General features: G+C 34.0%; 1 pseudogene; it reads right to left on the reverse strand.

Annotated features, from left to right (window-relative positions):
• Nucleotides 1–2412: 2412 nt before the first annotated feature.
• On the reverse strand, nucleotides 2413–12472 carry LOC114214118 (nucleoside diphosphate kinase A pseudogene; annotated as a pseudogene).
• Nucleotides 12473–18671: the final 6199 nt, after the last annotated feature.

Here is an 18671-nt window from a genome sequence, read left to right on the forward strand (position 1 = left end):
AAATATAATCCTTAGGCAAACATAAGATAATTAGTGTAAAGCAAACCATTTGAAAAGTAGATTCATCAAGAACTAGCATCATATTTATGTAATTATTTTCCTTATCTTCAAGGAAATTTTATCTTGAAGATAAACAAATCTGACAGAATTTAGGCTTTGGAAGTCAAAATATGCTTCTTTTGAATAAAATCTTATTTCAGAGTTTGAACTAACTTTTTTTTCCTTTATCTGGTTCTATTTAATTGTCAATTATTAATTAGAAATTATCTTGGTTCCCACCAATTATCTTTGAATGACATTAATTATTTCTCAGGTTTCAACAGATTTTTGCCAGTCTTTATCTGATGAATTAGCACAATACATTTTAATTTTTAAAATAGCATATGATTATTTCCTACTGTTTCCCACTCATAATACAAACTCAAACCTTATTAACTTTTCTCAATTATTAACAAGGAAAGACAATAAAGAACAAATGAAAGAGGAAAATGAGGAACAAAAAAGTAAAATTTTTTTTAAAAGCACAAAGAAAATAGGAGAAAAAAATTCATTGTAATACATATTGCAACTGATATCTTACAGGAATAAATATAGTGCAATGTTATAATACATCATGAAGACTTTTATTTATTTGCTTTGGTCATTTATACCACTTCATTAATTATACATTTTTCCTGATTATGCAATTGAGTTACTGTGCATAAAGCTAACATCACTGTTTGTAGTTTTCAGGGAAGGAAATCTCTAACAAATAGTGTGGCAAAGTAACAAGAGAGATGGAAGGATTTCTACGGACCCAGGGTTTTGATCCTTGGGTTTGCCATGCCACAAAATGGATTTGATATCTCTGGTGCAAGCTTATACCAGCCCCAAATCAGGAGATGCACAAGGGACTGACATATAAACTACAAGTTCCATTTGTTGGTTACAAGGAGACAAGTAATACTGACAAACAGGTTGGAATACTTATGACAGCAGGACAGATATCTCCCCATAGTCACATCTACCAAGGAAGAAACCAAATAAGGTTGCTTTCAGAACATGAAATCAGAGAGGGAAGATGAGTAGATTATATTTCATATTGGAATCATTGATCTGTAATAGTCAATTCAGTCATTTTTGCCCAAAGGTACCCCTGCTAATGAAGAAAATTATTATTTTTTGCATTTATTTATTTATTTATTTATTTATTTAGATTTTATTTATTCATTTGAGTCACAGAGATACAGACAGAAAGAGAGAGCATGAGCAGGGGGAGAGGCAGAAGGAGAGGGAGAAGCAGGTTCCCTGCTGAGCCAGGAGCCTGACGTGGGGCTTGATCCCAGGATCCTGGGATCATGACCTGAGCTGAAGGCAGACGCTTAACCATCTGAGCCACACAGGTGCCCTATTTTTTGCATTTAGACAAAAAGCATATCTCAAAAAAGTTTCAAAGTGGTATCATGCAGAACATGTTGAAATGGATTTTAAAATTGTACAATATCCATCCAATGAAATACTAAGGCATTGAAAAAGATCAAACAGATCTGTGTAAAATAACATGGATAAATGTTAAAGAAAAGCCAGTTTTGAGTGAAAAAAGCATATAATCCATTCATTGTGATATTATTGATATAAAATTCAACATATACAAAATATAACAGTATTATATTTCAGAACACACCCATTTATAGTAAGACTATTGTTAAAAGCAGAAGAGTAATAAGCACAAAATTAAGAAATGTGTTCAATATTCAAGGGAACACAGAAGGATTTAAATGACATTTGAGTATTGACAGCTACTTGTGGTGTTTACTTCTTCAGCTGGGTTGTGATTCAGATGTGTTAGTCTTATATGTATACATTTGTTATTTATTCATATATGCATAGATAGGTGATATTTGATAGAGATTAGATAGACAGATAGATACATTCAAAAGATGGCAAGGAGCAAGTAGGAGTAGGGTTCAGGTAACATTCTGGCCATCTATATTTCAATGAAGCTAGTTTTATTCAATGCAATAAACTACAAATTAAAAAGCAAGAGTTTTCATCTTTCATTTTATTTACTTCAGAGTTTAAATTAAAAATGAGACTATTTATATATTGATGTGTTTCTTTTTCATTCTCAATAATTTCTTTTTGCTTTTTATTTATTTCCCTCCGGACAGAAAGATTAGTTGGTCCAAGCAATGGAACATGATTTGTAAAAATTAAAAAAAAAAAATTTATCAAGTATTAGCTTTTTTTTACGTTGGAAAGAAATGTTTAATCTGAAGGTAGCACGTAATACTGTACAGGGAGTATTCCCAGTGTTCCTCTCCATATTATAAGAAAGTTCTCAAGAATAACTGGATTCGCTGGAGCCTGCCCCCCCTGCCCATGGGAAGGAAAGGAAATGTAGGAGGCAAAGCGCTGAGGTCTGCTCTCTTGTCACTCATAGATCTAGTTCTGAGCACAGCTCTAAGTAATCCACCAGCTCCTCAGGCTGAACCACAAACCAATCTCCTCTGTACTCCACAGAATCACTACCATGGATAATGTTCCTGCCAACTTGGATTCAAAAGTCCCCATGGGTGGTCCAGTCTTAGAGTCTGCAGGGTTGGGGTCCCTGAGCATCACTTGGCCTGTCTTCAACACATTCAGCCCCTCCCAGGCTATGGCAACCACAGACCCTGATTGCATGTACTTTACCAGGCCGCCAAAGAATACACAGTCCTTCGGGACAATGTAGTGTTCCTTGAGAAGGTCTTCAGAAGCCTGAATTAATTTCATAGCAATAAGGTGAAATTCCTTTTGCTGAAAATGCTTGATGATCTCTCCCACGAGGTTGCGCTGGACCCCATCAGGCTTGATGGAAATGAAAGTGCGTTCCTTCGCTGTTAGTTGTGGTTCTCCTCCAGCCAAACCTCTGTAACTCCATCTGGGACACCGGCACCGGAAAGGCTAAGTATAAGCTTTTGATGTTACATATCACTTCTCATGCCTCTACTGGGCCATCAAAACAACTGAAAACATGCAAGGTCTAATGTGGCCATGTAGTTAAATCCAAAGATTACAGCTTTGATCTGCCTGGCCTCATGAATTGGGAACTGATGGGAACTTGGATGCCAAGCCAATGTCCACATGGGTAGTGATGATAAGTGCCCTCTTGGCAATCCACTCCTACCAGGAAAGTATATTTGATCCCTAGGAAAGGGAGTGTTGTGAGAGTGGATTCTTGGATACACAAAAAATAACTCTATTAACATAGATTAAATTATTTTCTTCTGGTGGAATAAAGGCCGGAATTACAAACGAATTTCAGTTAATCAAAATTAAAAAAAAATAGAGAGAGTGTTTCTTAAGAGCTGAGATTTTGCTTAGGAAAATTTATGCCCAATAAAGATACCTGATGCATAGAAAAATTTTTTGTTACACTTTTCACCCATAAACAAAGCCTGATAATAATTTCTTTTTCCTGTATCTTTAAGTTGTTTTGACGATTAATAAGAAAAATGAAGTTCTAAGTGTTTGGACTAGTTAATGACTTCTCCTTAATCCACACAGTGCCATTCACAGATAGGATATGACTATTGCATGTGTTCTTGTTATTGGTTTTGCCATAATGAAATTGAGGATGAGGAGTATAATGTAGTTAATTTCTCCAAAACTCTTGGCTGAGGCATATTTCTGAGCTTTTCCTGCCCCTGATTATCAAATAGGCATACAGTTATTCCCAAATCCCATAGCATTTTTATGATCAGTTTTTGATCCAGGGGCTTCAGTTTTGATCTATTTGTTTACAAATTTGTTTCACATTTAGTGCATTTAGAAACTGGAAAAGAGCAGTAGTATTTTTAATTGATGCCAACAGCATTTTAAGATCTATAAATTTTGCGAAGTATTTTCCGATTAAAACGTACTAAAAGAGCTAGCAGTGACTGGCTTATTCTCCCTCAAATTACTATTTGACATAAACATGGAAACACTAAAAATAATATGAAATTTCAACTGCATTCAGTATGGAAAGAAGTATATTTAGTCTGTCACTAGAATACAAAGAAGGCCGCAGTGACTAGCGTAAACTGAGAGAAATGGAGAATTTGGTCCAAAAACCGGGCCAGGGTGGGGTGGCCAGATCCCATGAAGATGTGTCCATGAATAGTTTAAATTTTAAAAAGAGGTAAAAGCTGCTAGTATATTTAAACTGAGAAATGTGATTGACTTTATCAAGGATCACTCTGCTAGGTGGGGAGAATCGACAATGAAGGGCAGTGCAGAAATGAATAAACCGATGAGGTTAATGCTACTAAATTTGTAATGGTGAAAAGTCTCAAAATCTAGAAACTTCTACAAGAAGAATTATGATTTGCCTTACCAATATGTTAAAAAACAATCTAGTATTGATACAAAAATTGATAGATGAGTCGATGATTTAGAAATGAATGGGGCAAGAATTGATAGAGAAAATAGTGGAAAAGAATGACAGCCCAGAAACTGACCATTGTATATAAAATATATATGCATAAGTTTTAAAAAATCCAAATTAATTAAATAGAATAATAGTTAAACATTGCTGAAAGTTTAAGAAATAATGTAGAAAAAAATGACATTCTTATATCTGAATTTATAATTTAAAAAAATACAAAGAAAAAGGAAAAAATGTGTCTATATATGGACTTCTGTGGAGGAAAATGTTTCCTAAACATGTTAAAATTCTTTTAAAGCCACATAGATTTTTAAAAAATATAAAAACATTTTAGTTCAGAAATAAAATTAAATGTACATATAATAACAAAACACTTAGATTTTTATGACAAAGAACCAGTATCTTTTTTATAGAAAATTACCTTACCAAACATTAACACAAATGTTAACATATCTATAGAAAAAAGTCAAAGATATCAAAAGAAAGGGAAACCTTTTATTAATAAGAATATAAAAAATCCAAAATCATTGCTTATTGAATGTGAATGTATACAGTAAAAACGGTAATATTATATGATCACGATATGTCAACTTTTGAAAATGCTTGTTCTCTCATAAATAGCTAGTAAGAGTATCGTTGATACAGAGTCTTTAGAGAGCCATTAGAATATTTTAAAATTATGTTTCTATTTTTTCCTGTGATCACATTTCTGAAAATTACTTTATAAAAGTAAAGGCTATATTCAAGGATGTCTCTGAAACAATATTATATTGAAACATTGGAAATAAACAATTAAGTTGTTTAAATAAAGTATGGCAGAACAGGATAAAATATCATGTAACCATTAATATGTATATTTTCAAAAGGTAATAATGACACAGACTACCTACTGGAATGCAATAGTACATAAAATGCAGGACATAATATGATTGCAACCATAAATAAGGCAACACATGCAGAGGGTCTATAATCATGACATTAAGAGCATTTGCTCTGCCCTCAAATTACCAAGATCTGGACCCCAGTTCTGAAATGTGCCAGCTGTGTTACCTTGGGTAGTTCGCTCCCTGTGACTTGGACAGTGCCTAAGTTTGCCTTTATATAAAATAGGACAATAGTAATATATGGCACTTTGTGAAATTTATTTCATGACATCCTGAGTTAATACTCAAGAAAAGAGAGCTGATAACAGTGTTTTACATTTTATACATCATTTTCCTTTTGCATATAAGAAACATCCCTGTTTCCACTAAACAAGTTAAAAAACTGAATATTTACTGTACTTGGGAAAATTTTGCTACCCATCTTTCATCATACCCCTTAGAATTGCTCCCCAGAAGCAACTGCTCTCCTTAAATTTATGTCGAGCACTCTTTTGAGTTATATTGTTTAGTACTGTCTGCTTTTGAACTTTAGGTATTTGCGAACATATCATAAGGTTTAAAACTTAACTTGCTTCCTTTTCTTAATATTACACTTTTAAGATTCATCACAGCTGACACATATGGCTAGTTGATTCATTTTCACTGTACATACAATTCACTGAATGAATGTATGAATATTCATTTACTCAATCTAATATTGATAACATTTAAGTTGTTTCCACTTTTTTAGGTATTACAAAAAATGCTGCCATGAACACTCTTGTGCATGTCTTCTGTGCACCTATGCCAGAGTGTCTAAAGTTATCTACCTAGAATTGAAACTGCTGGGTTGTGTGCACGCGCGCACACACACACACACACACACACACACACACACCTTAAAGAACTGGTACAAAACAATATGAGGTTCCTTACAAAATTAGAAAGAGAGACAGTTTTGTAGAGATGGAACCCTGTCTATAGTGCTGAGAACTTAAACACATCCCCACTAGAAAATGGTATGTTCTAACAGTGCTTTTTGTAGAACCTAAGTATTCTATCTGGGTGACACATTTCACATCTGAGGTTACTGATGTGACAATATCTCCTCTCATGGGTACTATTTCCCCACCCATATCCACGTTTTAGGCATGAAATAAAAGAAATGATGATTTCTCAAGATAGCAAATCTTTTAGGCAAGCCCTTTTCTTTGTTTAAGCATCATCAATTCATTATCAGCATTATTGTTGATATATACTCCATTAGTTTATAAAACCTAACCAACTATCAATAGCTCAACCACCATCAGCATTTCCTTGACTGCTTTATGGTATGGATTGAGTGGGCTGTGTATTAGTTCCAGTTTTCTTTTAATGATACTGAGAGACGTGCTCAGGCTTTTAAATTACTGCAGCAATGCAGCTGAAAAAAATTAAAGCAATTTTACCTCGAACCAAGGTAAACAAATCATTTTCACACCCTGTTTTCAACTTTCATTCCTTCAAAAAAATATAAGACAGCAGTCTTTCTTTATGGCATATTAGAACATTAATTATTCTCTGGATAAAAAATAAGGAATAAAAAATAAAGCGGGCAAGGTATTTTTAACTGGATTTGGACATAGATAATTAACAGGCAAGAGACAATGTTTCTGCTCATAACTAATTTTTTATTATGATTTCTTTTGCTGGAAAATGTGCAACACTTTAGTTTCTCTCATTCTCTGAATGGCTGCCATCTATTCTTAAGCTAAGAGAAAAATCTGTGACACTTCCTAAAAATTAGTTTCTGAGGACATGTATTCATTGTAAAAAGAAGAAAAATAAATCACATAAAAGCAATTCCACCTAAAAATAGCTATGCTATGTTGGTCTAGCTGAATTATAGCCAGGAGAAAATTTTAACAGAAGAACAGATGAGAACAATACACATCATTCCAGATTCTATAAAAGAGCTAGAGGAATATTCCTGTTATAAACTGTAAAAATGTTTATATGAATTAACAAATCTTTTATCAAAAGAATACTACTGAAATAAGTCCAGGTTTGCCTTAAACATGCAGGGAGACAAACTCTGAAGTCATCCCCTTATTTACCAGAGGGACCTGACCCAGGGCTTGGAGTGAAAGGAAGCATCCTAAAGGACAATGGGGATGAGGAGGGAGAAGGGATAATTGATGATAATTGTGCTAATTAAATAAGATAAAACAAGATGATACATTCTTTCTAAATTAGAAATAAACCTGTCTGAATGTAACAGAAAATCTAAATAATGATCTTATCTAAATTGATTTTAATTTTTCTTATGTAGCAAGAACTGAGAAGTATTTAATCTGGGGCTGATATGATGACTGGAGAATGTGCAGTAACATGATACCATCAACACTTCTGCTCATCTTGGGATTGTGGTTTTTATTCTTTGTCCTGTCCCCTTATGGTTGCATAATATTTGCTTTACCACCACCAGGTCATCTTCATTGTAGGTGGGGATATGTGAAAGGACATGACAGTGAAAGCCTCTTCCTTTATAAATAACTTTCCTGGAAGACTCTTCCAATGACTTCCATTTTCATCACATTTGTGTTCCCATCTTTTAAAAGAACTACTATTTCAATTATTTTGTTGTTTTTAAGTCATGTTGGTAAACGAACTTTTTTAAGAATAAAAAAAAAAAAAACTCTTAGAAACAGAGAGTAAAGTGGTACTTGTCCAGGGCTGAGGGTGGGGGAAATGGGGAGATGTTGAGCAAAGGGTAGAGCTTTTAGTTATAAGATGGATAAATTTTAGGTATCTAATACACAGTGTGGTGACTACAGTTAACAAGACTGCATTGTATACTTGAAAGTTGCTACGAGTTACTCTCGTAGCATTAAAAAAAGGTTATTCTGTGAGGTCATACAAGGTGTCAGTTAATCCTACAGTTGTTATCACTTCACAATATTTAAGTGCATCAATTCAACATATGGTACACCTTAAATTTACACAATATTATATGTCAAATATATCTCAACAATGCTGGAAAAAGGAAAACTACTTAAAAAATGAGAAAATAGTTGTGATGGTTAGTTTTATTTGTCAACTTAGTAGGTGTTTTTTGGATGATGTTAACGTTTAAATTGGTGAACTTTGGGTTGAACAGATTGTTCTCCCTAGCGTGGATGGGCCTCATCCGATCAGTTGAAATCTTGCATGGAACAAAAAGGCAAACCTCCCAAGTGTGAGGGAATTCTCTAGAAAATGGATGATGGCCTTCATCTGCTCCAGTGGTTCTCCTGGATCTCTAGGCTGCCAGCTCACAATGTATATTTTGTACTCATCAACCTGTATAATCATATGATCCAATTCCTTAAAATAACTCTCCTGTTTAGGCACACATTCTATGGTTTCTGTTTCTCTGGAGAACCTGGAGTAATATAATAATCATATGTATGACCACATGCATGGAGATTTATCTCCCTCTCTAAGCTGTTCCATTTCTATGATAATTTTTTTCTTGCCCTTTATTAGTATTTTACAGTCTTCTTCATATAGATTTTCTGCTTTTCTTCTTTTTAAGATTTTAAAAATTTATTTATTTATGAGAGGCAGAGAGAGAGAGAGGCAGAGGCAGAGGGAGAAGTAGGCTCCCCACTAAACAGGGAGCCTGATGTGAGGTTCATTGTGGGACTTGATCTCAGGACCCCAGGATCATGACCTGAGCCTAAGGCAGACACTTAACCAACTGAGCCACCCAGTTGCCCGTCTGCTTTTCTTCTTAAGTTCACTCCTAAGTACATTAAATTGTCTTGTTTTCCATCCATCATAACTCCTGATTATTATTTCTAATCATGAAGGCTGCTATTTTCAGCATATTAACTTTATACCTAGCCACTTCACAAAATTATCTTACTTTTTGTCCTGCTATTTTTACATATAATTATTTTTAGAATTTTAGGCACACAATCATATCATTGGAAACTAATGATAATTGTATCTCAACTTTTAAAAATGTTTCTACATTATATTGCTGTCTCTTTCTAAATTATTTAGCTAGTACCTTCAGTAACATATCCTTGTTTGTTCTTGACATTAAAAGAAATATTTCTCAAGTGTGATATAATATTTTAAAATAACAAATAGTAAACTTCTGCAGGTTGAAATCAGATTTGTCTTCATATTTCTACCCTGCCAAAAATCACCACTGTGCCTACAAATATAATGGATATATAATAGGTACAAAATATCTAATCGTTAGTGAAATAAATGACAAAACCATGAGATTAATTTAGCAACCACTTTCTCCCATCACTCTTTATAATTGCATCAATATCCTCAAGGTATCTGACTGCCAGCTATCTTGTTTCAAAGTGGAAAGAATTTCCTCTCTGTTCATTTCATGTTACAGTTTTATAGAAGTCTCAGAAGAATATTTCTTGTGCTCCATGATCAGAGAGTATTTCCAGTTAAATCACTCTTTCTGTGATCATGTTATTACTTAAACATTTGTCCAATGAATGGTGGAGGTGTAGACTTCTCAATATACTGCCTATTCCCAGAATCATAAATTCCATCTTCTTCAACACCCAGTCACCCTAATTGGCCTTACTGGCATGTCTGATTCTTTCTCCCCAAAGAACGTGTTCTTTTATCAGAGGCTTCAAACTCTTCATTGCAAGGAAATTACTATTGGATGTACTACTATTCCATTTTCCATACTTTTAAGTACTGAACTGTTATGTCCCTCCAATATTCCTATGTTGAAGCCCTAATCTCTAATGGAATGGTACAGGATGTGGGGCCTTTGGAAAGTAATTAGGTTTTGATGAGGTCACTAAGGAGGAGCCCTTTACAAAAAGAGGAAGAAAAAATATGAGTTTTTTTTTTTCCACCATGCTAGGATACAGTAGAAGGTGGCCATCAGCAATCCACAATCTGGGAACAGGGCCTTCACCAAGAATCGAATCTACTGGCATATAGCTGTAGAACTTCCCAGGCTCTGGAAATGTGAAAAAGAAAATGTATATCGTTTAAGCCAACCAGTCTATGGTATTTTGATAACAGCAGCTCAAACTGACTAAAACACATATGTTCTCAGATTTTTCTGAAACCAAAGGTGAATGTAGACTAGGAAATCTTGCTAAAATACATACGACATTTCATTTGTTATATGGTTGTTACACAGATGGCACACAGAGGTTCAGGGATGAAGTAAACTGCAAAATCAATCAGATAGCTAGAAAGTTAAAGCCATGATTCATACCAGGATCTGTCTGAATCCAAAGCACTTGTTCTTTCTAGTATACTACATTCTTGTAAAAACTGGGATACAGCCAGAAAGATAAATAATGTTGAAATTAAATTATATAAAATCAATTATGGTGAAGCAAATTATATGTTATCATAGAAAACTAGCACATTTGAGCTACATGCCTATCTATAGAGTTTGGTACTAGGGAGGAGACTATTCTATCTTAAAGGAGAGAGAATAAGAAACATTTTGGGAAGGGGCACCTGGGTGGCTCAGTCGATTGAACATCCAGCTCTTGGTTTTGGCTCAGGTCATGATCTCAGGATCATGAGATCAAGCCCCATGTCAGGTTCCTCACTCAGTGCAGAGTCTCCTTGTCCCTCTTCCCCCCCACACACACATGTACGCTCTCTCAAATAAACAAATAAATAAATAAAATCTTAAAGAAAAGAAATATTTTGGGAAATTTCAAATACATACAAATAGGGAGAGAATACAGTAGGGTCCTTCACCGCAATGGACACATCATTCAGTTTCAGTAATTATTATCCCATGACCAGTCATGCCTCATCTATACTTCTTTTTTTTTTAAGATTTTATTTTTTTATTTGAGAGAGAAAGCGAGAGAGAGAGAGAGCAAGACATCATGAGCAGAGGGGAAGAGTAGAGGGACAAGCAGACTCCCCACTGAGCAGGAAACCCAATGCAGGACTCAATCCCATCATCCTGAGATCATGACCTGAGCCAAAGGCAGACGCTTAACGGACTGAGCTGACCAGGCGCACCTCATCTATACTTCTTTAACCATTCCTTCTCCTCCCTGGCAAGATATTATGTTTAAGTAGAGCCTAAGCTTCCATTTCATTTCGACTGTGACTAATTCAATACTATCTCTAAAAGATTAGACTTTAACAAAAACATAAAAATGATACCATAATCATATCTTTAAAAAAAAACAAACTAAACAATCATTGCTAACCTCTGCAATCAGTGAAGATTCAGGTTTCCCTGGCTGTCTCAAAAGTGGATTCTTTGAATCAGGATCTAAACAAGATCTTGTCATTTTCTTTAAGTCTATTTATTTGAGATAGAGCGAGAGCGAATGAGAGAGAGAACGAGAGAGCACAATGGGTGTGGGGAGCGGCAGAGGGAGAGAGAGAAGCAGGTTCCCCACTAAGCAGGGAGTCCAATGGGGGGCTTGATCCCAGGACCCTGAGGTCATGACCTCAGCTGAAGGCAGAGGCTTACCCAAATGAGCCACCCAGGCATCCCTAAGTCTTTTTAATCTCATTTTTTACTCCCTACTTTTTTTATTTCCATATATCTTTTTTGTTGTCATCAAAGGAACCATGTTGGGTAGGGGGATGGGGTAACTGAGTGAGGGCATGTGACGTAATGAGCACTGGGTGTTATATACAACTGATGAATCACTGAACACGACCTCTGAAACTAATACACTATATGTTAATTAATTGAATTTAAATTAAAAAAATAAAAAATGAATAAAAAAGAAATCATGTTGTCATTACATTATTTTGCTGGGTTTGCAAAATTGTGATATATTAATTCAATCATTTTTCTTAATTTATTATATGAAATTTCTCTGTAAAAAATAATTTCTCCCTTAACTATTTGAATATCCTGAGGTAAGATTTCATATAACAAGGATAGGGTAAAAACTTGACTTTTCCTCCAGTAATTACTATTTTTCAGGAAAGTAACAAATGAGGTTTTTTTGGCCTGCAAACTATTATAAATAGTTTATATATAAATAGTTAAATATAAATGTAAATTTATTTGATATGATTCAGTCTAAGAATATTATTTTCATTGTTTCCCAAATAGTCCTATTTTTGGCCAGTAGTAGTCTCTTTGCATTTCTTGTGGGTCGTTTTGAAATATCCTCGGTAGATTTTGATAGCTATCTTGCATTCTGACTCACCATATTCCAGACATATCCTGCATGTTTCTCCCATTCTTGGAATTAGCCATTTTTCCAGAGATCATTGTATTTTGGGGGGAAATAGTTTTCAATACCACAGTCTGGTTTATGGGTGTTTTTTGCTACTATTTGTGTGTTTGTTTTAGAGAAAATATACCTTAAATTCATCTTTATATCTCCAGATTAAATTTAGGAATATAGGGTTTTATATTTAATGTGTTTGATTTAGTTTGCATCTGTTTCTCTAATGATGAAAGCGGTGCTTTGAATTACTAAATTTATGATAACTATTACTGAAACAATGTATGGTTTTTAAATAATTTGAATATTTTAAATTTGCTTATGTAAGAAGACATTAATATAGTGAAAGATAAAATTTATTTATGTAAGAAGACATTAATATAGTGAAAGATAAAGAAAAAATGAAATACCATCAAAATCCCAGCAGCAGTGTGTCTGTGTGTGTGTGTGCACATGTGCAAGTGTGATAATTAAAAACACTTATTTGGAAGTGCAAAGGATTTAATAGAGCCAAGTAAATGTTTAAGAAAGAAAGGAAATACTTTTTTTCAGTTATTTTTTCTTGTAATAGCTCCTAGTAAGAAGTGTACAAATTACTATATTTTATAACTATTTGAAATATTCTTTTCTGGGGCTATCTACCATCTTGATACACAGAATAATTATTTCATTTTGGTTTTAATATTAAAAGTCAACTATTTTTTTCATATTTAATTTCTATATCTGTATTTGACATTTTTTTAAAAATTTTTAAGGCTTTATTTATTTTGCATAGCGAAAGAGAGCAAGAGGGATGCCTGGGTGGCTCAGTAGGTTAAGCATCTGCCTTGGGCTCGGGTCATCAACCCTGGGGGCTGGGATCGAGTTCCGCATCAGGCTCCTTGCTCAGCGGGGAGTCTGCTTCTCCCTCTGCCTGCCGCTCCCCCTACTTGTGCTCCCTCTCTTTCTCTGACGAATAAATACATAAAATTTTAAAAAAAGAAAAAGGGAGCAAGAGCCGGTGGACAGAGGAGGAGGGGGAAGCAGGCTCTGCTGAGCAGGGAGTCCGATATGGGGCTCCATCCCAGGACCCTGCGATCGTGACCTGAGCCCAAGGCAGACACTTAACCGACTGAGCCACCCAGGCGCCCCTGTATTTGACTTCAAAGTCATAAATATTCTATATAGTTTTATCTATCCATACATATATGTGTTTACAAGTCATAAAGTCAAATTCACAAACTAATGTATATTTAGAGAAATATAGGCTCTGTGGCTTCTACTCCTTATTTTCTCCTTCCTTATGCAAGTAAATAGTTAAGAATTTTATTATTTCTTATATTTTAAAATATAAGCAATAGTAACACATGATAAGGAATTTTTCTACTTTTCTATATATATATTTTTTAAAGATCTTATTTATTTGCTTTGAGAGAGAGAGAATGAGAGATAGAAAGCACGAGAGGGAAGAGGGTCAGAGGGAGAAGCAGACGACAGGAGAAGCCCGATGCGGGACTCAATCCCAGAACTCCAGGATCATGACCTGAGCCGAAGGCAGTCGCTTAACCAACTGAGCCACCCAGGCGCCCTATGTATTTTTTTAATCTTATTCTATGGAGAATACTCCTTAGAATTTGGATAGCACTGTATTCACACTGTTCCTTATTGATGAACATTTAGGCTGCTTTTGGTTTTTGCTGGCACAGAAAAACTACAATGAAGAGCCTTCTGCAAATGCCTCTCCATATTTTTGTGAGTATACTTACAGGAAAGATTTCCTGTTTGTGGGATCATTGTATCAAAGCTTAAATGTATAGGTAATTTTATCAGGTATTCCCAAATTCACTTCCACAGGTGTTGTGTGAGTTTGCATTTCTCACAGCAATCTGTTAGAGTGTCTATTCCCCATAGCAACATAAATATGTTTTCAAATTTTGGGACTCCTGCCAATGTGATAGAGGAGAAGTTATATCTCTGCATAGTTTAATTTGAAATTATTTTCTTTTTAAGTAAAGTTGACAATTTTTTATGTGATCAAGAACCATTTCAGATATTTATTTGTGACCACTCTGGTTACATCTATATAAAATTTATATTTATAGTAAGTAGATGACAGGAAGCAGTGAATGGATAAATGGATAGAAAGAGATTAACCATTAAAAATAATTATTTTTCTCTAGTTCTTATTTACTTTGCTCATGATGCTCCTGTCTGCAATGCTTTGTTTGTTTGTTTGCTTAAGGTTTATCTATTTGTTTGAGGGTGGGGGAAGGGCAGAGGGAGAGAGAAACTCATGCAAACTCTGTGCTGAGCACAGCCAATCTGAGGTTCAATTGCATGACCCTCTCAGAACATGAGCTGAAACCAAAACTTGGAGGCTTAACTGACTGCGCCACCCAGGCACCCCTGCAAGAAGTGCTTTCCTTTTTACAGTTTCATGAAGTGCAAATTGACAATTCTTTTTTTTTTTGATATTTTAATTTTAAGTCATAGTTATAAAATTTTCCTTATGTCAAAATTACATAACATTTAATCTACATTTTCTCTAGCATTTGTATGGATATAATTTATACCTAACACTTTTTTTAATTGCACATTATTTTAAGTATATAATCTGATGAGTTTTGACAAATGTAAATGTTTAACCACCACTCCACTTGATATTTATAACAATTCCACCATTCCAGAAAGCTTCACTGCACCACTTTACATTCAATCTCAACCATCCTCCCCTGAAGGCAACCACCTGACCGCATTTTACCTAGAATGATGCTTTGGGTATGCAACAATATGAGACTATCTGGCATTCTTTCAATATATTGCTGATGATGAACATTTATATTACCAGCTAGTGGTTGTTGTAAGTAAAGCTTCCATGAAATTCATGTAAAATATTTGTATGGAAAATATTTTCTCTCTCTTGGGAAAATATTAGAAGTGGAATTGGTAGCTCACATGATAAGTGTTCTAACTTTGTACAATCTGCCAAACTTCATTTCCAAAGTGTCTGTACCATTTTACAGTCTGAGCAGCAATCCACGAGAGTCTCATTTGCTCCACATCCTCACCAAGAATTGGTATGGTCAATCCTCTTAAATTTAGCCCATCCAGTGAGTTTCTAGTGACATTATCAAAGTATTTTAAATTTGCACTTCTCTGATTACAAATTATGTTAAGCTTACTTCTAAGAGCTTATTGGATATTCATAAATCTTTTATGAAATGTCTTTCCAAGTCTTTTTCACACATCTGAAAACTTGTCAATTTTATTTTTGAATTATTAGAGTTATTTTTATGTTATGTTTAAAACGCTTTTGTTTGATATATGAACTATGAATGTATTTCCCAGCCTGTGGCTTACTCCTTTTCTTCTTTATAGTGTTTTTTGAGGAATAGAAGATTTAAATTTCAATGTAATTTACTTTTCTTTATGTCTACAATTTATTACAAGCTTTTTGTTTTGTTTCATTTTGGTTTTTGGTTTTTTGAGTATGGTGTTAGGCAGGGGTCAAGATTAGGTTCTTTCCATAGATATGTATCCAATTGTAGAGCATCATTTATTGAAAATACTAAACATTAAACATTTAATTACTTTTGTGCCTTTGTTGAAGATTAAATGACATATGTACGTGTGGGTCTATTTCTTGACTACAGTCTGTTCTTTTGATTACAATTTTAATTACTTTAAGTCTTGAAACCAGGTAGTTTAATTTCTCCATCTTTGCTCTTCACTATTTTATGTACTTTGCATTTCCAAATACATTTTTTAATTACCATGTGAATTTTCAGTTGTGTGCAACTGCATGCACACAAATACACACATGCACATCCACATCTTTACAAAGCTGCTAGGATTTTGATGGCACTTCCTTTGTATCCATATTGAGGCAACTTCTTTGTATCCTTACTAAGGAGAATGCATGTCTCAAATACCCTGAGTTTTCCAATCAATGAACATAGGACATGTTTCTGTTTTATTTGGATCTTCTTCAAATTCTTTCAGTAATATTTTGTAATTCTTAGTGTAGGAATATTGAATACTCTTCATTAAATTTGCTCCTAAGTATCTAATATTAAATATTTTATTTTTAAATAATTGTATTTTACTTCCACTTTTGTTGCTGGTACACAGAAATACCATTGAATTCTGTAAATTAATCTTATATCCTAAGGCTTTCCTTAATTTACTTATTGTCCCATCAACTAAATCAATGAATTTCATCCCTAAGGAAACCATCTCCTACATAGTTATACCTCTTAAGAGCAGAAAAGATCCAGAGATGAATGTTTGAGTTGAAGGAAAATAATATTTAGGACATTTTATTTATTTTTTCTTATATTAGTATAGTTGAAACACAATGTCACATTAGTTTCGGGTATACAACATAATGATTCAACTTCTTTATATATTATGCTATGGCCACCACAAGTGGAGTTACCATCTGTCACCAAACAACAGTATTACAGTATCATTGACCATATTCCTTATGCTGGGCCCTTTATTCTTGTCTTATTCATTTCATAACTGGAAATCCTAGAAAAGAACATGGGTGATAATTTCTCTGACATTGGCCATAGCAACATTTTTCTAGATATGTCTCCTAAGGCAAGAGAAACAAAAATAAAAATAAACTATTGGGACTACATTAAAATAAAAAGCTTTTGCACAGCAAAGGAAACCAACAGCAAAACAAAAAGGCAACCTGCTGAATGGGAGACGATATTTGCAAATGATGTATCTGATAAGGTGTTAATATCCAAAATATATAAAGAACTTACACAGTTCAACACACACAAAAATATGATTAAAAAATGAGCAGAAGACCTGATAGACATTTTCCCAAAGAAGACATACAGATAGCCAGCAGACACATGAAAAGATGCTCAGCATCATTAATCGTCAGGGAAATACAAATCAAAACCACAATGAGGTATCCTCTTATACCTGTCAGTAAGGTCAAAACCAGAAGGACAGGAAGTATTGGTGAGGATATGGAGAAAAAGGAACTCCCATGCACTGTTGATGGGAATGTAAATTGGTACAGCCACTGTGAAAACAGTAAGGGATTTTAAATAAGTAATTATTTCCATAAACAATTCAGGTAAGTAATAAGATATCTATATTTTTCAAAGAAGGACATGAATTGAAAAAAAATTTGATAAAAATGGACTAAAAGAAACATCTGACACTATATAACAGGTTATATTTTATATATCAATGATAATGTTACACTGCATATTTTGGACCTAGTCTTATGTATCAATTTATTTTTTAAGTATATTTAAATAGCTCAAAGTCTAACCACTTTTAAAGAGTATACATTCTACAAATCATTCATTGTAAAACAGATATATTTATCTGGTAACTTCATTTAAAAAATTATTTCATTTTGGTAAGAACACTTAACATGAGATCTACTCTCTTAACACATTTTTAAGTGTACAATTAAGTATTATTGACTGTAGGTATACTGCTGTACAGATGATTTCTAGAGCTTATTTATCCTGCTATAACTGAAACTTTATACCTTTGATTAGCCACTCCCCACTTCCCCTTCTCCCAACCTCTGAGAACCGTCATCCCACTCTATGACTCTATGAATTTGCCTATTGTAGATACCTCTTACAAGGGGAATTATGCATTATTTTTCTTTCTGTGAATGACTTATTTCACCTTGCATAATGTTTTCAAGATACATCCGTCCTGTCACAAATGGTAGTTTCCTTTTCTTTTCTTTTTCTTGTTTTTGGCTGAATAATATTCTATGTTTATATTACATTTTCTTTATCCATTCAAATTGTGAATAGTGCTATAGTGAAGATGGAGGGCTACTATCTCTTTAAATTGTTTGGATAAACACCCAGAAGTAGGATTGTTGAATCATATGGTAATTTATTTTTTTTATTTTTTTTGAGAAACCTCCATATTGTTTTCAATAGTAGCTATACTATTTTGCATTCCTACCAATAGTGTACAAGGACTCCAATTTCTCTACAGTCTAGTGTGTGCTTGTTTTCTTTCTTTCTTTATTTTTTATAGTAGCCATCCTAACAGGGTGAGGTGATATCTCATTGTGGTTTCGATTTCCATTTCCTTGATGATTAGTGATGTTGAGCAAATTTTCATGTACCTGTTTGTCTTATTTGGAGAAATATCTATTCAAATCCTTTGCCCATTTTAAAATCAGGTTATTAGATTTATTTTGCTGTTGAGCTGTTTATTTGGTAACCCAGCTTTTTTTATGTTGTT

Source organism: Eumetopias jubatus, unplaced genomic scaffold, assembly GCF_037043125.1.
Source record: "Eumetopias jubatus isolate StellerSeaLion01/CBP00866 unplaced genomic scaffold, mEumJub1_p1.0 scaffold_17, whole genome shotgun sequence".
In the NCBI taxonomy this organism is placed as follows: Eukaryota; Metazoa; Chordata; class Mammalia; order Carnivora; family Otariidae; genus Eumetopias; species Eumetopias jubatus.